Below are 16,652 nucleotides of genomic sequence, written 5' to 3'. Positions count from 1 at the left end.
AAATCTGTTCTTATATATATATAAAAACTTCAGTACGCTTTTTTACTAATGTTTTTCTCAGTCTATTTCAATAAAAAAAATTATTTTCACTTGAAAAATACACTTGCAGAAAGTGGCATTCCTTAAAAAAAATTCCCAATGGAGAAGTATTCCATTATCTCTAAAAATAGAGGCAATACTTTGACTTTTGTCATCTCATGAAAATATACTTCTCCGTCATATATTGTCCTCTCGATCAACATTACATACAGTCCCTTTCCAATTCCGATCCTTTTCAGCTTCAATATCAGCAACTCTGTCCCTTCACTAGTTCAGTCCTATTTTTCTGTTATTTGTGGCAGCTCTTTTGACAGCCGCGGTAAATCGATATTCCTCAACGGGATCACTGAAAATACTTTTTTATTCTGACTTTAACAAACAATCTGAGTTAGATAATACTTTAGAACTTTATTATAATGCATGAAACAATCGAGAATTTGTAAAGGGTTTGCCAATATATCCTATAAAGCAGTATATGTCCAAGCTTGCTTTATATCGAATTTTTGAATAACTAGGAACTGAGAAAAAAGTTGATTTAGATAATTAGGCCAATAGTTAGGGATTTAAATCCAAAGAAAGTTGTCTGCAAAGTTTTTTTTAACTGCTTTTGTAATGTCTCAATATGAATTAGCTACGTTTTCTCACTTTGGGGATGTGAGCGGCGGCTTCTAGGTCAAAAAACGTGACCTGATATCTTCCAAACAACGCTCTGCGTTGAAAAAGTGTAAAGTGTAAATACAAGAGTTGTAGGTAATTAAATTTCGAAAAAAATGAGTACCAATATGATATTGTTTATTTGGCCAACTGTAAAAGTTGACCTAAATTGGTAACTTTTTAAACAAATTTCCTTTTTTCAAGAAGTCCTTTCATTGAGTTCATTGAGACATTTTCGTTGAGTTAATGTAGTTATTCGAATATAGAATGCCAAAAAGAAGAAAAAAATAGAAAACCTTCAGAAAGAAATTTCATTTATTTTAAACTCTCGTTAGTCTAATGATCTCAACTATATTTATAACTTTGCATATGAAAATATAATAACGTCTAAACGTCAAATTCACGTTTTTATCTCTCTATGACGCAATCTATATAATAAATGGTTTTGTTGGGAGACAATATCAAAAACACTGTTTACGGTTTTAAATTCTAAGTTATGTAAACACTTGATTAACTGAAGTTTCATTCCAAGATTTTTGTGTAAATTTAAGCTAGCGGTAGTAATTAAATCTTGAATGTATATATATATATATATGTGTGTGTGTTTGCGTGTGCTTTTTAATATTGGCTTGTAAGTCGTGTTAGCACTCAATCTCAGACATTTATTGATACAGCGCTTGTCTTTGACGAAAATTTGAATAAATACAATAAAAACTATCAAATTCTTCTTCAAAAACTATTATAAATTTTTAAGCTCAATTAAAATAATTTACTATTTTTTAGAGAATATTCACATTTATTTTATTGTAAACTCAATAAGTACTTTCAAAGAAATTTCGTAGGTACTTCTTATATTTTTGCACTTTTTTTGCACTTAAAATAATAATGTATCAATATTTTTTATTTGAATAGTTTTAAGATAAGATATTAAAGAAATTAAAACAAGATACGAACTTAAGATAAGAATTTTTTTTAAGGTGAGAAATTAAAACAATGCGGTACTTCGAATACCCCAACTTGTATTATCTCAATTTAAAAACCTCTATTGTAACCAACTTGCATTATCTCAATTTCAAACAACTTTTGTATTATGGAAATTTAAAAACCTCCATTTTAACCAACTTGTATTATCTCATTTTAAAAACCTCTAATTTGACCAACTTCTACTACTCCAATTCAAAAACCTCCTTTTCCTTTTACCGTCCGTAAATATTCATGTCTGCACTTTTCTACACTATAGCATATAATTTTAAAAACTTTATTAATGATGAATTAAATCTGTTCTTCCGAGAATTTGTCATCTAGTGAAGTAATGCTTTTTGACGTATAATATGTTATTTCTATATTTATTGTGTTTGTAACAGTTATACATGACTATTGGGTGAAGTTTTGTCAATCTTCAGCTAAAGTCTATTTTAATCTATTTTTTTAATATTTGAAAAGTTTCTTCAACGATACATTATTATTGCTCATAGGAATTTGCGAACATTATGAATTACTCTGGGGAACAAACTTTTTTTTTGTTTTCTACTGCAAGAGATTTTTTCAGTGGTTTACGTCACTGATTTCAAGTCTGCAATCAGCTTGTTTCTTAAAATTACAGTTTCTTTTAAATGGCATTATTAGTCGAGGCTAAGTGGCTTAAAAAAATCTGTAGCTTCAGGACCAAATCTAATTTCAGAATTGATAACCCTACACCTGAATTAGGTAAGAGTACAAATGCAGCAAAAAATTTGTTCCATGGTGTTATTCATTGATTTTAAGCTCGGATCAAACATTTCTCCAAATTGATAGTTATTTAAAATGTTTATAAATTTTTTTTAAGTAAATCATCTATTTTTTTTGTTCTAAAGCTCAAATAATGCATCACGGCAGGATAGTTTATCTAGGTTGGTAGTTTAGCCTTTCTTCGATATGCTTATAATTGAACTATTTTCTTTCAAACAAAAACCTCCGGAAAATACCATTAAAAACATTTGGGACATCTATGAAAATAGCTTCATCTTTTGAATCGATAGTTAATTGAATCCCAAACCTTCTTCAAGAAAAAAGGTCAACTTATGATAAAAACTCCGTAATAAATTATCCTCACATCGTTGATAAAAAGACCCGATAGAAGAGTCTGAAAGAAAATATAGAAAAAGAATAAAAAAAAGCAAGGTTTATAGGTATTTGGGCTAAATAAATATCTAGATATAAGACATTATATGGTATCGTAAATCTAGGATTATATTTTGACTACTTTATAAAGAATAATGCTTCTTACTAAGCTGTGATGTGAATGATTGCTTTTTATACCCTTAACTAAAACTGGAACTACACAATAAATAGCATTTGGATAGAAAATCTTTTAACCGACTATTATTTTACATGCATTGAATATTGTTATAGTTATAAATGAAATTATTTTTAGCTTTTTCAAACCTAACGGGACATATATGTCCTATCAGACTTTCCAGCTAGACTGTTGGGCGAAATAGATCCCATTTTAACTTTAAATTTGCATATTCCAGTCTTTTGAACTTTCCTCCTTATATTTGGATGTTTGGCAGAACTTGTAAAACTCTCATGGTGACATAGCTTTAAAGAAATCACCTGTTTTTGAAGATTTAATCATTATTTCGTGAGAGAAATAACTGAAATAAAGCAAAGAAAAAGCATCTTAAGTATTATTTATATCAATTTACGCTGTTTTGAATCATAATTTGAATCGAATTTTTGAATCATAATTTAAAAGTTTCCAGCTTAATTTTCATTGGTTACCGTTGGATATTGGTGCGACAACATATGTCCCATTAAAAATATAATAATAGGACATCAATGTCTCAAAGCCTAACCGACAGAAGACTTCTAGAAGATCTCAGATTTTAAAAAAAGGCAATGTGCTGCCAAAAGCAAAACTTTCTCTGCAAATTTTTTTTAAAAATCAGTCTTGAAAAAGTTTTAAACAATGCTATAGTTCATGTGATATTAAAAGAACAAACTAAATTGTTTATTTGATTTTTGTTTAGCAAAATATAATGCAACTTAATATGAAGTTAGAATGTTATTAGACAACAAGTTAATTAGACAACAAGAATGTACTTTGCAAAAATTCAATCATGTGTAAGTACATGATGATATTTTGACAGATAAATTTAAATTTTGTCACAATTAATTATTTAGCATTTTTGAAGGTAACCTGCCTTTCAAAAGTTAAAACACAACATGTTTTTTTTAAAACTCATCACCAACACATGGCAATAGCACCAAAATTCATGATTTATATGAATGATAGTAAAGATGCTTAAAAAAATTGTATGCGAAAATGACAGACACTAATTTTAATTTAAAGATATGAACACTTATATAGAAATAAGAAAAAAAATGCAAAAAGAAAAAAAAAAAACTTTCGTACTTTGTGTATAGGTTTTGTGGATTATTGTTGATCTTTACTTTTCGGGCAAAATATCCAGAAGAGTCTAGAAATATCAGAGAAAAAATTATCCACCCGATTCGGTAATTTCGCGATCAGTTCCATGAATGGAAATGAGCTTGTCACAAGTTGATGCTTCGAGAATTCTTCATCTGTCTCGCTACTAATGACTGTGAAATTATTTCAATATAAAGATTTTGAGCCCTGAACACATGTTTCAGACCAATCACGAGTTACAACACCTGTGGGAGATCTTTCCTCACCTCTTTTGACCCTAAAGAAGAAAGGCACTCTTTTAGATCATTTTGTCAGGATCAAAAATTTCCTTAGTAGTTATGGTTTGATCCATAGTAGTTTTTTTAGTAGTAGTAGTTAAGTTTGATCCATAGTAGTAGGGTTTGAAGATTGAAGCGAAGTGAAGGTTTAGATACACAGCCATCTGTTCTGTGTGTTCCTTCGAAACTGGAAATATAGAACTGCTAGTTTATATTAAGCAAAAAAATCCGTTTCCAGGTCCAGGCAGCAATTGGGCTTCTGTAATCTTCACAAACTAGCTGAACATTACTGTAAACTACAGTTATGCTGGCGGTGGTATATGAATGGTGGGAATATTGGGACGAGAACCATATGCCAATGTTCCATTCTGATGGATGATAATACGTAACCTCATAAAGTTTTGTTTGCTTAGAACTAGCTTGAGGGTGCAACGAATGGTATGACCAGCTCGATCTCCAGACTTAAATACAATAGAGAATATTTGGGACTACCTAGACTGACAAGATACGTTAAGTCTTATATTACGCTGGTTTCATAACCAAAGATGGTAAAAACTCTATGATTCAGTGTGGGTGTAAAGTAAGAAAAAAGTTGTTATATGATTTGGGTGAAGGGTAATTCCGAGTCTGGTCTTCGCTTACCATTTCGGAGCAACAACTAAATTGGAAGCTTGGGAAGTCGATGTTACTGTGTATTGCAGACAGATGTTAATAATTTCTTTCTTGAACTGCAAATGGGTTCTAAAAGGGATTCATGCTAGTATTGCCACATTCCATTCTAGGACCCACTTTCGTAAGGTTTCCTTGACAATTTTCCATTGAAAACTATGATATTCACTTGTCTCTGAAAAGGGACTTTTCTACTAAGTATAGGATCAAAGTTTTCGGAAAGAGTAGTTAGCGAGAATGCTACAATATGTTTAAAGAGTAATACGTAGAAAAGAGGTAATATAGAGGTAATAAGAGGCAATATGTAGAAAATTATATAAAATGGCGTAAATATTTATTATTTAATATTCATATAAATTATTTTTTGAATGAAAGTTTGAAACATTGTCTTTAGAATTATAATTTTATTTTAACGTTATAATATTAGTTTTTCCAGTTAATTTCGCATTGTTAAATTTTTATATGAGAAATTCTACATTAAATCATGCAGCAGAGATATGCATAGCCAAAGGTAAAATTAGGTTTCGAAAAGCAATTTTTTTACTATATTCCCTGACCGAAATGTTACATTTTTAAAAAATATTTACTCCTTTTAAGTAAGCGAAAGATAATAAGATCTCAAAATAAAAGAGTTGCTACATTCTTTGATAAAAAAATTTATATTTCTTTTAATAATTTGTGATAAATGATAATTTTTTTTTTAAAGAAACCACTACTTATTTTCTTACATTCTTCGACTAAAATAGTAGCATTTTTTAAATACACTGTAAGAAAATTACAGTTCAAAGCACCGGCACCCAGAGTTCCGGTCCTTTTTACAGTAAAAACAATTTTTACCAAACAATAGATGCAAAAAATAAAAAAATCTGCTATGCCATAATTTTTACAAAAAAAGTTACAGTAAGCAACCTGAATCTCTCCAACTAAATAAATATTACTGCAAAAATAATACGGTAAGGTATAAAAATTAAGGTAAATAAATTACGATATGGCACGGTACAATATTTTATGGTAAAAATTGATTTTACGATAAATTGGATTTTTACTTGTACTATATGGGTGATTCTTTGGAAACACGACAATTCGGATCCAAAATTTCTTCAAATTTAAAGTCTTCAAAATAATCTAATTTTTTTTGTGTACTCATTTAGTTACATTTATTAATATCTTACAGACAGCAGTGTAGTTTATTGATGTTTGCTCAAGAAAAAAAGAAAAAAATAGAAATTCACCAAATCCTGAATGCCAGGAAAATGACATATTAGCTTAGAAGTTTAAAAAACAGTCATTTTAAGCTAATAATAAGTAATTCAACTTAAGCCTCTATGTGAGATGGCCCATAAATTGCTTAAACTAATTTTCTTTTTATCCACTGTAGAAAGAATAAAAAATGTTTCTGTTGCTGATATGTACAGAATAAAATGGTGTATAATAATCAATCCTTAAATAAAAATAATAACTTTGATTACATTCAAACATATTACAATATTACATAAACTTGGTATTAGGTTAATATTTGCTTTCTCTCGTTTCATTCAACTGCTTAAAAAATTTTCTAGTAACACTTCAATGTCCTGGCACTCATAAGCCAGGAAAATGACAGCCAGGATAATGACAAATTTGCCATTTTATAGCATTTAACTTTACTTTAATTTAACATTTTGGCCTAAGACGTTTACATTCCACAGAAACAACAGGATTTCTTGAAATAACTCTGATAAATATATGCAGTTTATATTATTAATGATTTCAAGAAGACAGGAAAATGACAGCATGAAAACCTACTCACCTTGAAAAATTTTTTGAAATAGATTTTGAACCAGAAAGTTGGTTCTTTATTCATGCAACAAGGCATGTTCAGATAGGATGGTATCTAATCTATCTATGAACATAAGATATTGATTGCTGGCGCTATCTATTTTGGTTATAAATCACTAAATAAAAGTAGCCAGGAAAATGACAGATTTTCATGGGACAAACAAATTATTGACAGAAAAAATTATTTTAAACGAAGTTTTAGTAAACAATACCCTCTGCGTATATTCTAGAAATGCNATATATATATATATATATATATATATATATATATATACATATATTTGATCCGGAGTTTTTTAAGCTAAATAAGGTTTTTAAAAACAAATTTCCCGATATACCAGATCTGTTTCAAAGCTTAAAGATGATATATTTTCCTCTAAAGAATAAAATATTGCCTTTTCATTACTCGGACTAGTTATATTGAGAGATAAAAGGCTTAGTTTCATATAAATGATTCTGATGAATTTCGTGCATCATCAATTTAACTTTCTAAAGCCTAAAATGCCTTAAAAATATTATATCTCATTAGTGAACCCTAGCAGCACAGAAATGAGAGAATTCTAAGGCAATTAATTCAAATTAGTTGCCTCAGCAATACGTTTGTAGTGCGAGCAACTCATCGGCGTAAAGACTTTATGACATCGTTATAGCATCGTATATGACAGGGTTTCTTTAGGCGAAGTGTATAATTAAATTATGCCAGCACATGCTTCTGAAGAGGGAAGTATGGAAACATCATTCTTAATTTAAATTCGTGGACAGAATGGCTTTCAAACTTGGGTCAAAAGTCTGGAATAACCTTAATTGTTGTTTAATTTATCAGCACAGTTGCATGGCTTTTCTAATTAGTTTAAGTCAAAAGTATTAAGAATTCTTAAAATCAATTCGCTGGAAATTCTTTCACGGTCTTTATTTAAATTCTTTTTTTTGGGTGTTACTTCAATATTAATTTTAATAGTTTAATTTGAAATATTAAAGTCATTTCTGAAGCGATAGAGCCAATTTTTTTTATTATACTGTGTAGATTAAATGGGGCAAATTAGTTTCTATTATTTTGCTTTTAAACCTGAGCTTTTTTAATAAACTACAAATCACCATCTGAAACAAATATTTTGGTTTTTTCCCCCTCGGCAAGTGATACTAAAAGTTCATTGAAGGCATGATTAATTTAACAAGCGTATATGACTATTATGGCGTACACTGTGAAAAATAGTGAATCAAATTACGATTAAAAGTACCCGCAGTTTTACCACTGCTGTTACTTTTTACCATTTCCAAAATAACATTTTCCTTTTCACCATTTATATCCATTTTTGCCTTTAAACTTTACGGGAAAAAGAATCTGATAAACTGTAATTTTTATAGTAGTATTTACTAGTGCGTTACTAGTTATAAAATCACTGAATCACTGTAGTTAAATAAACAATACTGTAAAAATTATAGTATAAAACTTTACTATAAAAATGGATTTTACGGAAGAAGCACCCTGGGTGCCAGTTCTTTTTGCCGATCGTAAGTTTTTTACAGTGCAAGATTGTAAATTTTTGTTAGACATTTGACGAGGCACTTAAACATAATTGTTAATATTTTTTAAACGTTTGATAAGGAATTTCGACATGATTTGGTACCTTATCATAATTTAAAATGGTCAAGAGATTCATACTAAAAATTCAAATAATGTTAGCTTGATTGGCATAGATATTCATCAATTTTAAATCCAACTATGGAGTATTTTCAAGAGGTATTTAGTAAAAACATATTGCGTAACTAAAGAAATATCATCTTCAATAATGCTATAAAAATTTGGTTAATTGATGATGAAATCAAAATTAAGTGAACCAATCTATGGAATCAATATCAAAACAGAAGTGCTCATTGCAACTAAAGAAAAACATATCGCATTTTAACTATTTCTGCTTTCTATTTTAAAATTGATAGATAGAATTAAAATTTAAGAATATTTTCGAGGCACGCAATTCGCCTTTATAAACAAATATTATAAGCATAATATTATAATTAATAAATTTACAAATAATAAGTAGACAAATAAGTATATTATTAAAAAAATTAGTGTTTGGATATAAAAAGCGTTTTCTTAAAACAGTGCTTTACATACTTGTGCCCTCGATCTTTTCTCAAAAAAAAAAAAAAAAAAAAAAAAAAAAAAAAAAAAAAAAAAAAAAAACATTTTAAATGATTCAAACAAAACTTTTCCAGTTCGTAGGTTACTAATAATTTTGCTTCCGTGGTATGTATTTTTTTAAATTTATTTTTTGATCAGTTAAACAGTGAAGAATATTAGGACATTTTTCATTGAATAAACTAATATTCGGCTTAATAGGATTTTAAAAAATGTGCGTAAAATAGGGATTACATTCGTAACGTATTATACGCTGTTAAATTTTTAGGAAATTGGAGAAGTTAATGGTTACTTTTATGTGCCGTATTTAGTTTTCTTTTACATTATTTTATGAAACATTTTATTATAATATGAATCATTCAAAGTATGGAAAAAATTTAATCTTTTTTTTATGTATTTTGAACTCAAGTATTATATATAATATATTGTACACTGTTAAATTTTTAGGAAATTGGAGAACTTAATGGTTACTTTTACGTACCTTATTTATAAAACATTTTATTACAATATAAATCATTCAGAATATGGCAAAGGTAAATTAATCTTTTTTTTATGTATTTTGAAATCAAGAATTTTATCCAAAAAAATTAGTATAAAAAAAACAGTCCGTTTTTAGCTATTGAAACTCACTTCTTTAAAGAGAACGTGGCCTTTTCAACAAAGAGGAAGCAAACGGAAAACAAGTTTGGAGAAAATGAAATTTAAGAGAAACTGCTCTTTCGAATCATCTAACAAGCATCACACCAGTAAAATTGACCTGGATGTTTATAAACGTGAAAGCTTCTTCTTTTGCTTATCTCGAAGCGTCGGTGGTATAACGGTTAGCATAGCTGCCTTCCAAGCAGTTGACCCGGGTTCGACTCCCGGCCGACGCAGACAATTTTTTGTTTTGTATTATATTAACAGATTAATATAAGGGTATGAATCATTTGATAATAAAATATACATAAAGGAGAAAATATTAAAAAATTTTAATCGGAATATTTCTTCAAAATGAAACCTGTTTATTTTTCCAAAAAAAAAAAAAAATAAATGAATAAGTAAATAAGCAAGCAAACTATCTAAATGTGCATTATTTAAATAATAAATAAAAAAATAAAATATATTTATACATTTTTCACTATTCTACGAATTTCAAGTAAGTTTTGGGGATATAGTAAACACGTTAAGATTGATGATGTAAGATTAATTGTAAAGACATTTTTGTGAAAAAAGTGTTCAGTAATTTCTTCAATTTTCTACCAGTCTACAAAAAAATTAAGAATTTTGTTAGCTTAGTTTCAGTTTTGCTTAACTATGCTTCAAACTTTTTAAGTTTGCATTCATTCTAAGTAAGGGATCAAAATTAAATCACTTATTTTCAATCTTGTAACTTGCTTTGTATCTTGTTAAATTCTATATTAAATTATTATTAAACTATTTTTTAATTAATTAATTAAGGAACCTAGATATATTTCTAGCAATAATTACACAAAATGACAAAACAACGCAGGATTAATAATTTGAATTATTTAAATTATTTATGAAATAAGTGGATGAAAAATTTTGACCTTCCATGGATTTGATAAATATAAAATCTCGAATTTTAGATTAATTTGTCTTTATTTTGTACCTTATTAAATTCTATATTAAATTATTATTTGGTATATAATTTTCAAATTATTTATAAAATTATAACTAAATCTGATATCAATCAATTTATTATTTAATTTTAATTACCAACTATTTTTTAATTAAATAATTAAAGAACCTAGATATATTAGTTGTATTACTTCTACAAAGTGATTAAACAATACATGATTAATAATTTTAATGATTTAAAATATTTATCGAATAAGTGAATCAAAATTTTTGACCTTACATAGATTTGATAAAAATAAATATCTAATTTTAAATTAACGAAATGAAAATAATTCAGACTTTCTAAAACTTAGAAGTTAATTAATGGTAAAATGAAAAATAAAATTGCAGCGAAAAAGTGTGAAATTCATCTGCATTTATTTAAACATACGCTTTTAATAAAATCTTTTCTTAAATTCAAATTAAATACTATTTAGAATAATGCAAATTTTCTTATCCAACTTTTACTGCAAAGTTAATTATGTTTCTTTATTTTATCGGGTGTATTAGTTTAAAAATTTTGAACTGTCATTTCATGAAATATGCACGGCGTCTTAAACCCCTTTTCCCAAGTGATGGAACTAATTAATTTTACGAACATGTCTATGTATAAGTAACTCTTTCTTAATGTCAGTTAAGAGAATTTGTCACGCTTAAGAGACTTAAGCAAATATTTTCTCAAAGAGAGTTTGTTTAAAAAAATATATTTTATAGCACATTATTTGAACGTCATTTAAGAATACTTAAAAATCTTTTTATCCCCCCAAAAAAGTCTAACTGCTATTTAATTTTTAAATATGTACTAATAGTTAGATTAAGTACTAAAGTGGTTTTTTTTAGAAAATATACATATTAAATTCATTAAAATAACATAATTGGATTTTTTTTTCTTACACGTTACTATGCAGTTTAATAAATGCTGGCGAATTTAAATAATATATTATATAAAGAATAAAAAGGTATATTTTATTCTTTCAATACTAAGTTAACTAAATATTCGTCTAATGTTTAATCAGGAAAAAAATTGTGTAATTTAAATCTATTTCTTTTACTATTATTTATTTTGAAATAGAAAAAAAATGCTTCTAGTGGTCGAACATGGATCTCCTTTTCAGGAAGACAATTCATGGATGGTAAAAACGAAAGAAGAAATTAAAATTGGAAAGGAGCCTCGTTACCAATAGAAAATTTGGAAAGCTTCTTTGTCGAACACAACGCTCCTTCCCTGGACGACAACGTGTGAATGGTGGAAATGGAAGCAGAATTAAATCTGGAAAGAGACTTCGTAACTAACAGAAAAGTAGAAAGGCCTGACGAGGAGCTTCATGTTCGAATCGACCTTTCTTTCATTTTAACAATGAAGCAAAATAATTTTTCGTTTATTTTAAAGTTATTTTTCTGTAAATTTTTAAAAAAAATGAAGCTTTAACATTTTATCAAAAAATGTGACCAACCTTTACTCTAAGAGTGTTATCGTAAAAAAAATTAATAAAAAAATTTAAAATATTGGTATTTTTGCTGCGTAGTTTATTGAGTATTGAATAAGAACATGAATTCATTTAACTATTAAGTTAATTTCATGAATCTAAGATTAAAATCAATTTTCGATAAATACTTACTGTTAATATCCATTACTTGAGAAAAATTTTATCCGATCGATTTGCTTGGGATAGCATTTTGATTCTTGTTATCCCATAAATACTGGAGACATTGGAGAGTAAAATTAAGATCAGTGAAGTAGAAAGAATAGCTTGGATAGAGGCCAAAATAAGATCCCCTTAGAAATTCCTTTACAAGCTGCTATCCCCACCACCCTGTCAATTGGGAAAGCATAAACCACGGCCCCCTATTTCAAACTTCGAGGAAACTAATTTCCCTAACACGTGTCGAAGTTCCTGAAATCTCACCGACTCGTTGAATTCATTAAATGAAAATAAGGAGTGAGTAGGCGTGAATGCCTGAACTTGCCTTGTGCAGGTGAAAGTTACTGACATTTTGTCCCTGAGATCCTGTCAGAAAGACATGACAGAATTCGTTAATGCATGATCGTTCTAATCACCGAGACAGATATAATCTTTAACATTATGAACTTTTAACATCTATTTAGTTGTTTATAACATCTTCTAAGCAATTTCCTTAACTCTGAAATGTATATTCATATTAATTTGGTTTATTTTGTATTTAATAAATCGAGATATTTTTTTTTAAAAAAGGAAGAAAGAAAAAGGAAGTTCAGAGAAAAAATCCTGGTTTATAAATATTGGGTTGTTTGGAAAATCCGTGCCAATTTTGGAGAAAAAATGAAATGCAGCACATTTAAAATGCGGTCAACATTTATTAAAGTGTATAAAAGCCAATATGTTTCGCAACTTTTATTCATATTTCAGTTATTAACTTAAAAATACCGCCCTTTCAGAAACTTGTAGGTTTTTTATTGAAAATGTTTTATAAGTGAAGCTTTAACAACTAAATAAATGAAGTTTTCCCATTAAAATATTTTTGTAGTGAGATAAATAAATTGGACACCATGTCCTGTGAATATGGTAGGTAGGGTAAAATATCCTAATCAAACTTTTATTTATCAACCTTGTCAACCCTTGTCAAAGATCTAATTCTCTATTTTTGGAAGTATTTGCCTAACCGTTTAGAGCAGATTGGAAACCGGTGCCCCTTTTATATTTTTTTCTGACGCTCTAATTACAAATAATAATATATTTTGGTTTATTTTAGCTATTTTAGGGGGATACTCAAGAGATAGAGAGTTTGCTTTCCAATGAGGCGAACCGGGTTCGAATCCCAGTCGAGACGAATTCCGCATCCGGCTTGCACCGACCACAGTGCTGACACGAAATATCCTCAGTGGTAGACGGATCATGGGTTAGAGTCCCCTTGCCGTCAGGCTAACCGTGAGAGGTTCCCGTGGTCCTCATCTCCATGTAATGCAAATGAGGGTTAGCTCCATCAGAAAGTCCTCCATGAAGGGAAATTTCTCCCAATAATTGATTCAGGAGTTCCCTTGTCCTCTGGATTGGGTTCGAAATTACAAGGCTACGGAGTTGAACATTAGTAGCCGTAAACCCATAAAATTGGGTCGACTGTTCAACGACGGTTATAAAGTATAAGAAACAGTTTAATAGTTACTAAAAATAAATTATTACATTTTCGAATTTATATTTGCAGCAAAATATAAAATCCAAAAAAAGTAGTTGGAAAATTATCTTTTGATTCATATTCAAAAATTTATCAATAATTGATTTCGTAAATTAAAAAAATTTTAATGAGGAATTTCTGTTTTTTTTTTTTAAATATATTTAAATAACTGCAAATAAGTGTAAGTTTGAAAATTATTGTTTGGAAGTGAGCCGTGTTTGGAATATTTCACATTTAACGCAGAAAAAGACAACGGTGTCTCTTGCTGTATTTCATGCCCATAAATTATTAAAATGCTATATATTATATTTATCAATTATTTTGACCTAAATTAACACATAAGAATGAATAAATACATGAAAAATGTGTTTAATAAAAATTCTGTGTCATAGGGTTAATCGCTATTTTAAATTCTAATTTAAATAAAAATAGGATCCTGTTTTTAAGAATATATACGCATGTCGTTAGTTTTCAAACATTATGGTATATCAAGACCTGTCCGAAAGTTTCCCAGACCGTCGCCAATAGCCCATTGTGCAGCTCTAGTGAGACGTAAATCAACAACTACAAAAACAAAAACGTTACCTATTGAAAATCAGCATTAATTTATAGACATTAGAATTATAAAAAATTTTCATATACGTTTTCATGATATACTAATTTAATTAATAAATATTAAACTACTAAATGTCCTGATTTCTGAACGTCTTCAAATTCTTCGATTACTTTTTTCGGAATCGCCGATACAGATGGCTGACCCCCCCCCCAGAAAAAAAGCTGATTAAGTATCTTCTAGTTTCCTCTAAATAATTAATTAGATCTATAATGTGTAGGCATACTATTTGGTTAAGTTAAAAGTTTCTTCTATTATATTCTATAGGTTATTATCACGATTGAACAAATTATTTTAAAGAACTAAATTATAACAAAAAAATGTAGAGCATACCCGCAATAAGCCGTTGAGGGTGTCGGGGTCTTCGTAACCAACAGCATGAAGGTGGTAATGTGGTCAAATTTTGCTTTTACTTCCCGGAAAAGTTTTTACTCATCAATCGGAAGCTGGTTTATTTGCAACCCAAAACAGGGAATAGTATGACAGTCTTTCATAATAACAGATAAGTGCCTTAACCTGGCTCGAAAAAAAATATTATTTTCCCCAAAAATCAAAAAAAAAAAGAATAATAATAATAATTAAAGATTATTTTCCGAATAATAAATGCGTCATATATCTGTTAAATATTTAGTCAATAAATGCGCTTCCAAATTTGTATTTTGTTCTGCAGTTTATTTTCCTGAAGACGATGCAGCTGTATAAATTTTCACTTCTTGGCTCTTTAATTGATAAATTTTACATTTGGTATATTAGAGGCTTAAATAACAGCACTAAAAAGTAGCGTATAACCACAACAGTCCGTTGTGGGCCAGAGGAGTCTTCTTAATCAACGGCACGATAGTGTCAGTGTTGTTTGTACTTCCCAGACAAGCCGATAGCCATCGATCTAAAGCTGCTAACAAGATACAAGCCACCACAGGGAATAGAATTCCAGTTTTTCACAATTACAACTCAGTGCTTTAGCCATATTACCATCAACTCTTAAAAAAGTAAAAATAAAAACGAATGTTTTTTTTTATCACAAGTTAAAAAAAAAATTTAAATTTCCTTTTTTAAGTTAGTTGGCCTATTACAGGTTGCTAAATATCTAAACAATAAATGCGTTTTTAAATCTGTATTTTGCTTTATAGTTTAAGAGGTTGCTGTTGTATAATTTTTTCTTTCTGCTTTGTGACTCATTAGCCAAAAAAATTCGCTTTTATATTTTAATTTTTTTCAGTATGGAATTTACGGTAGAAATTAGTATTTTACATAATTCAAAACTGTTGATACACATCTTTTGGCATATTTACAAGCAACTCAAGCCAATAGTTTATATTCAGTTTGCCTGATATTTAATTAATAAAGAGTTTTTTTTTCTAGTAAGGAAAATCTAGTATATTTCTTTCGGAAAATAAATAAATTCAGACATTAATTTAAATATATATTTCATAAGGAAAATTTAATAAACCAATAAAAAATCTACAAAAAAACAAAGGTTTCAAGTAAATAAACTGGTAAAATGAAACTTTTAGTCCAAAATTTAACTAACTTCTACTCAAAAATAGTCATTCAGCTTTTTGGTTAATAGTTTTTTTTAACTGGAAGTAATTTCTGGGAAAATATGTATTAATAAAGACGAATGAAGCATTTGGAGATTTTTTTAGAAAATTATTTGCATAAATTTCACTATTCATTTCTTTTTGTTATGTGGAACATATTGTATTGTTTAGACAGTAATAATAACTAAGTGGTATTATTCCATAACAAAAAAATCAATAAAACCAACAAAAAATTTTAATTTCTCATTCTATCCCACTTACTGAGGTAGTAAGCTGACAATAAAACATAAACGATTTCGGAATGCAAAAATATATTTATTGATATATTTTGACAATGTGACATAATAAATGGCAATTGATATTTATTTTGTATTGAAAAATACATATTTTCCCTGGAAGTTCTAAGAAGGTAGTTAGTTTAGAAACAATTACCCTAAATATTAATAAAAACACAAATTTTAATCAGTTTTTCGATATTTAAATACATAATTATTTTCTGCATTAAGGAAAAATACTGCTTCATTTGTATTTTCCCATCGATATAATGCGTTAGAAATCTGTCTGATTGTAACATCTGTCTGATCGAATGTGATAAAATTTGGTAATTTTTTCACGATACCTTAGAGCATGGCATTAGAACTATTCGATTATATTTACCTTTCAGTTTTGTATTTTATACTAATTGTGTAGAAATCAGAGCTATAATTCTGAAAACCTT

General features: G+C 28.4%; 1 non-coding gene across 1 annotated transcript; it reads left to right on the top strand.

The window, feature by feature from the left end:
* Positions 1 to 9,813: 9,813 nt before the first annotated feature.
* TRNAG-UCC (transfer RNA glycine (anticodon UCC)) lies at positions 9,814 to 9,885 on the top strand. The gene has a single exon. It is a non-coding gene; the product is annotated as a tRNA-Gly (tRNA).
* The last annotated feature ends 6,767 nt before the right edge of the window (positions 9,886 to 16,652 follow it).

The sequence above is a fragment of the Parasteatoda tepidariorum genome, chromosome X1 (genome assembly GCF_043381705.1).
Source record: "Parasteatoda tepidariorum isolate YZ-2023 chromosome X1, CAS_Ptep_4.0, whole genome shotgun sequence".
NCBI lineage: Eukaryota > Metazoa > Arthropoda > Arachnida > Araneae > Theridiidae > Parasteatoda > Parasteatoda tepidariorum.
The sequence above is the reverse complement of the archived record's forward strand: the minus strand, read 5'-3'. Positions and strand labels throughout refer to the sequence as shown.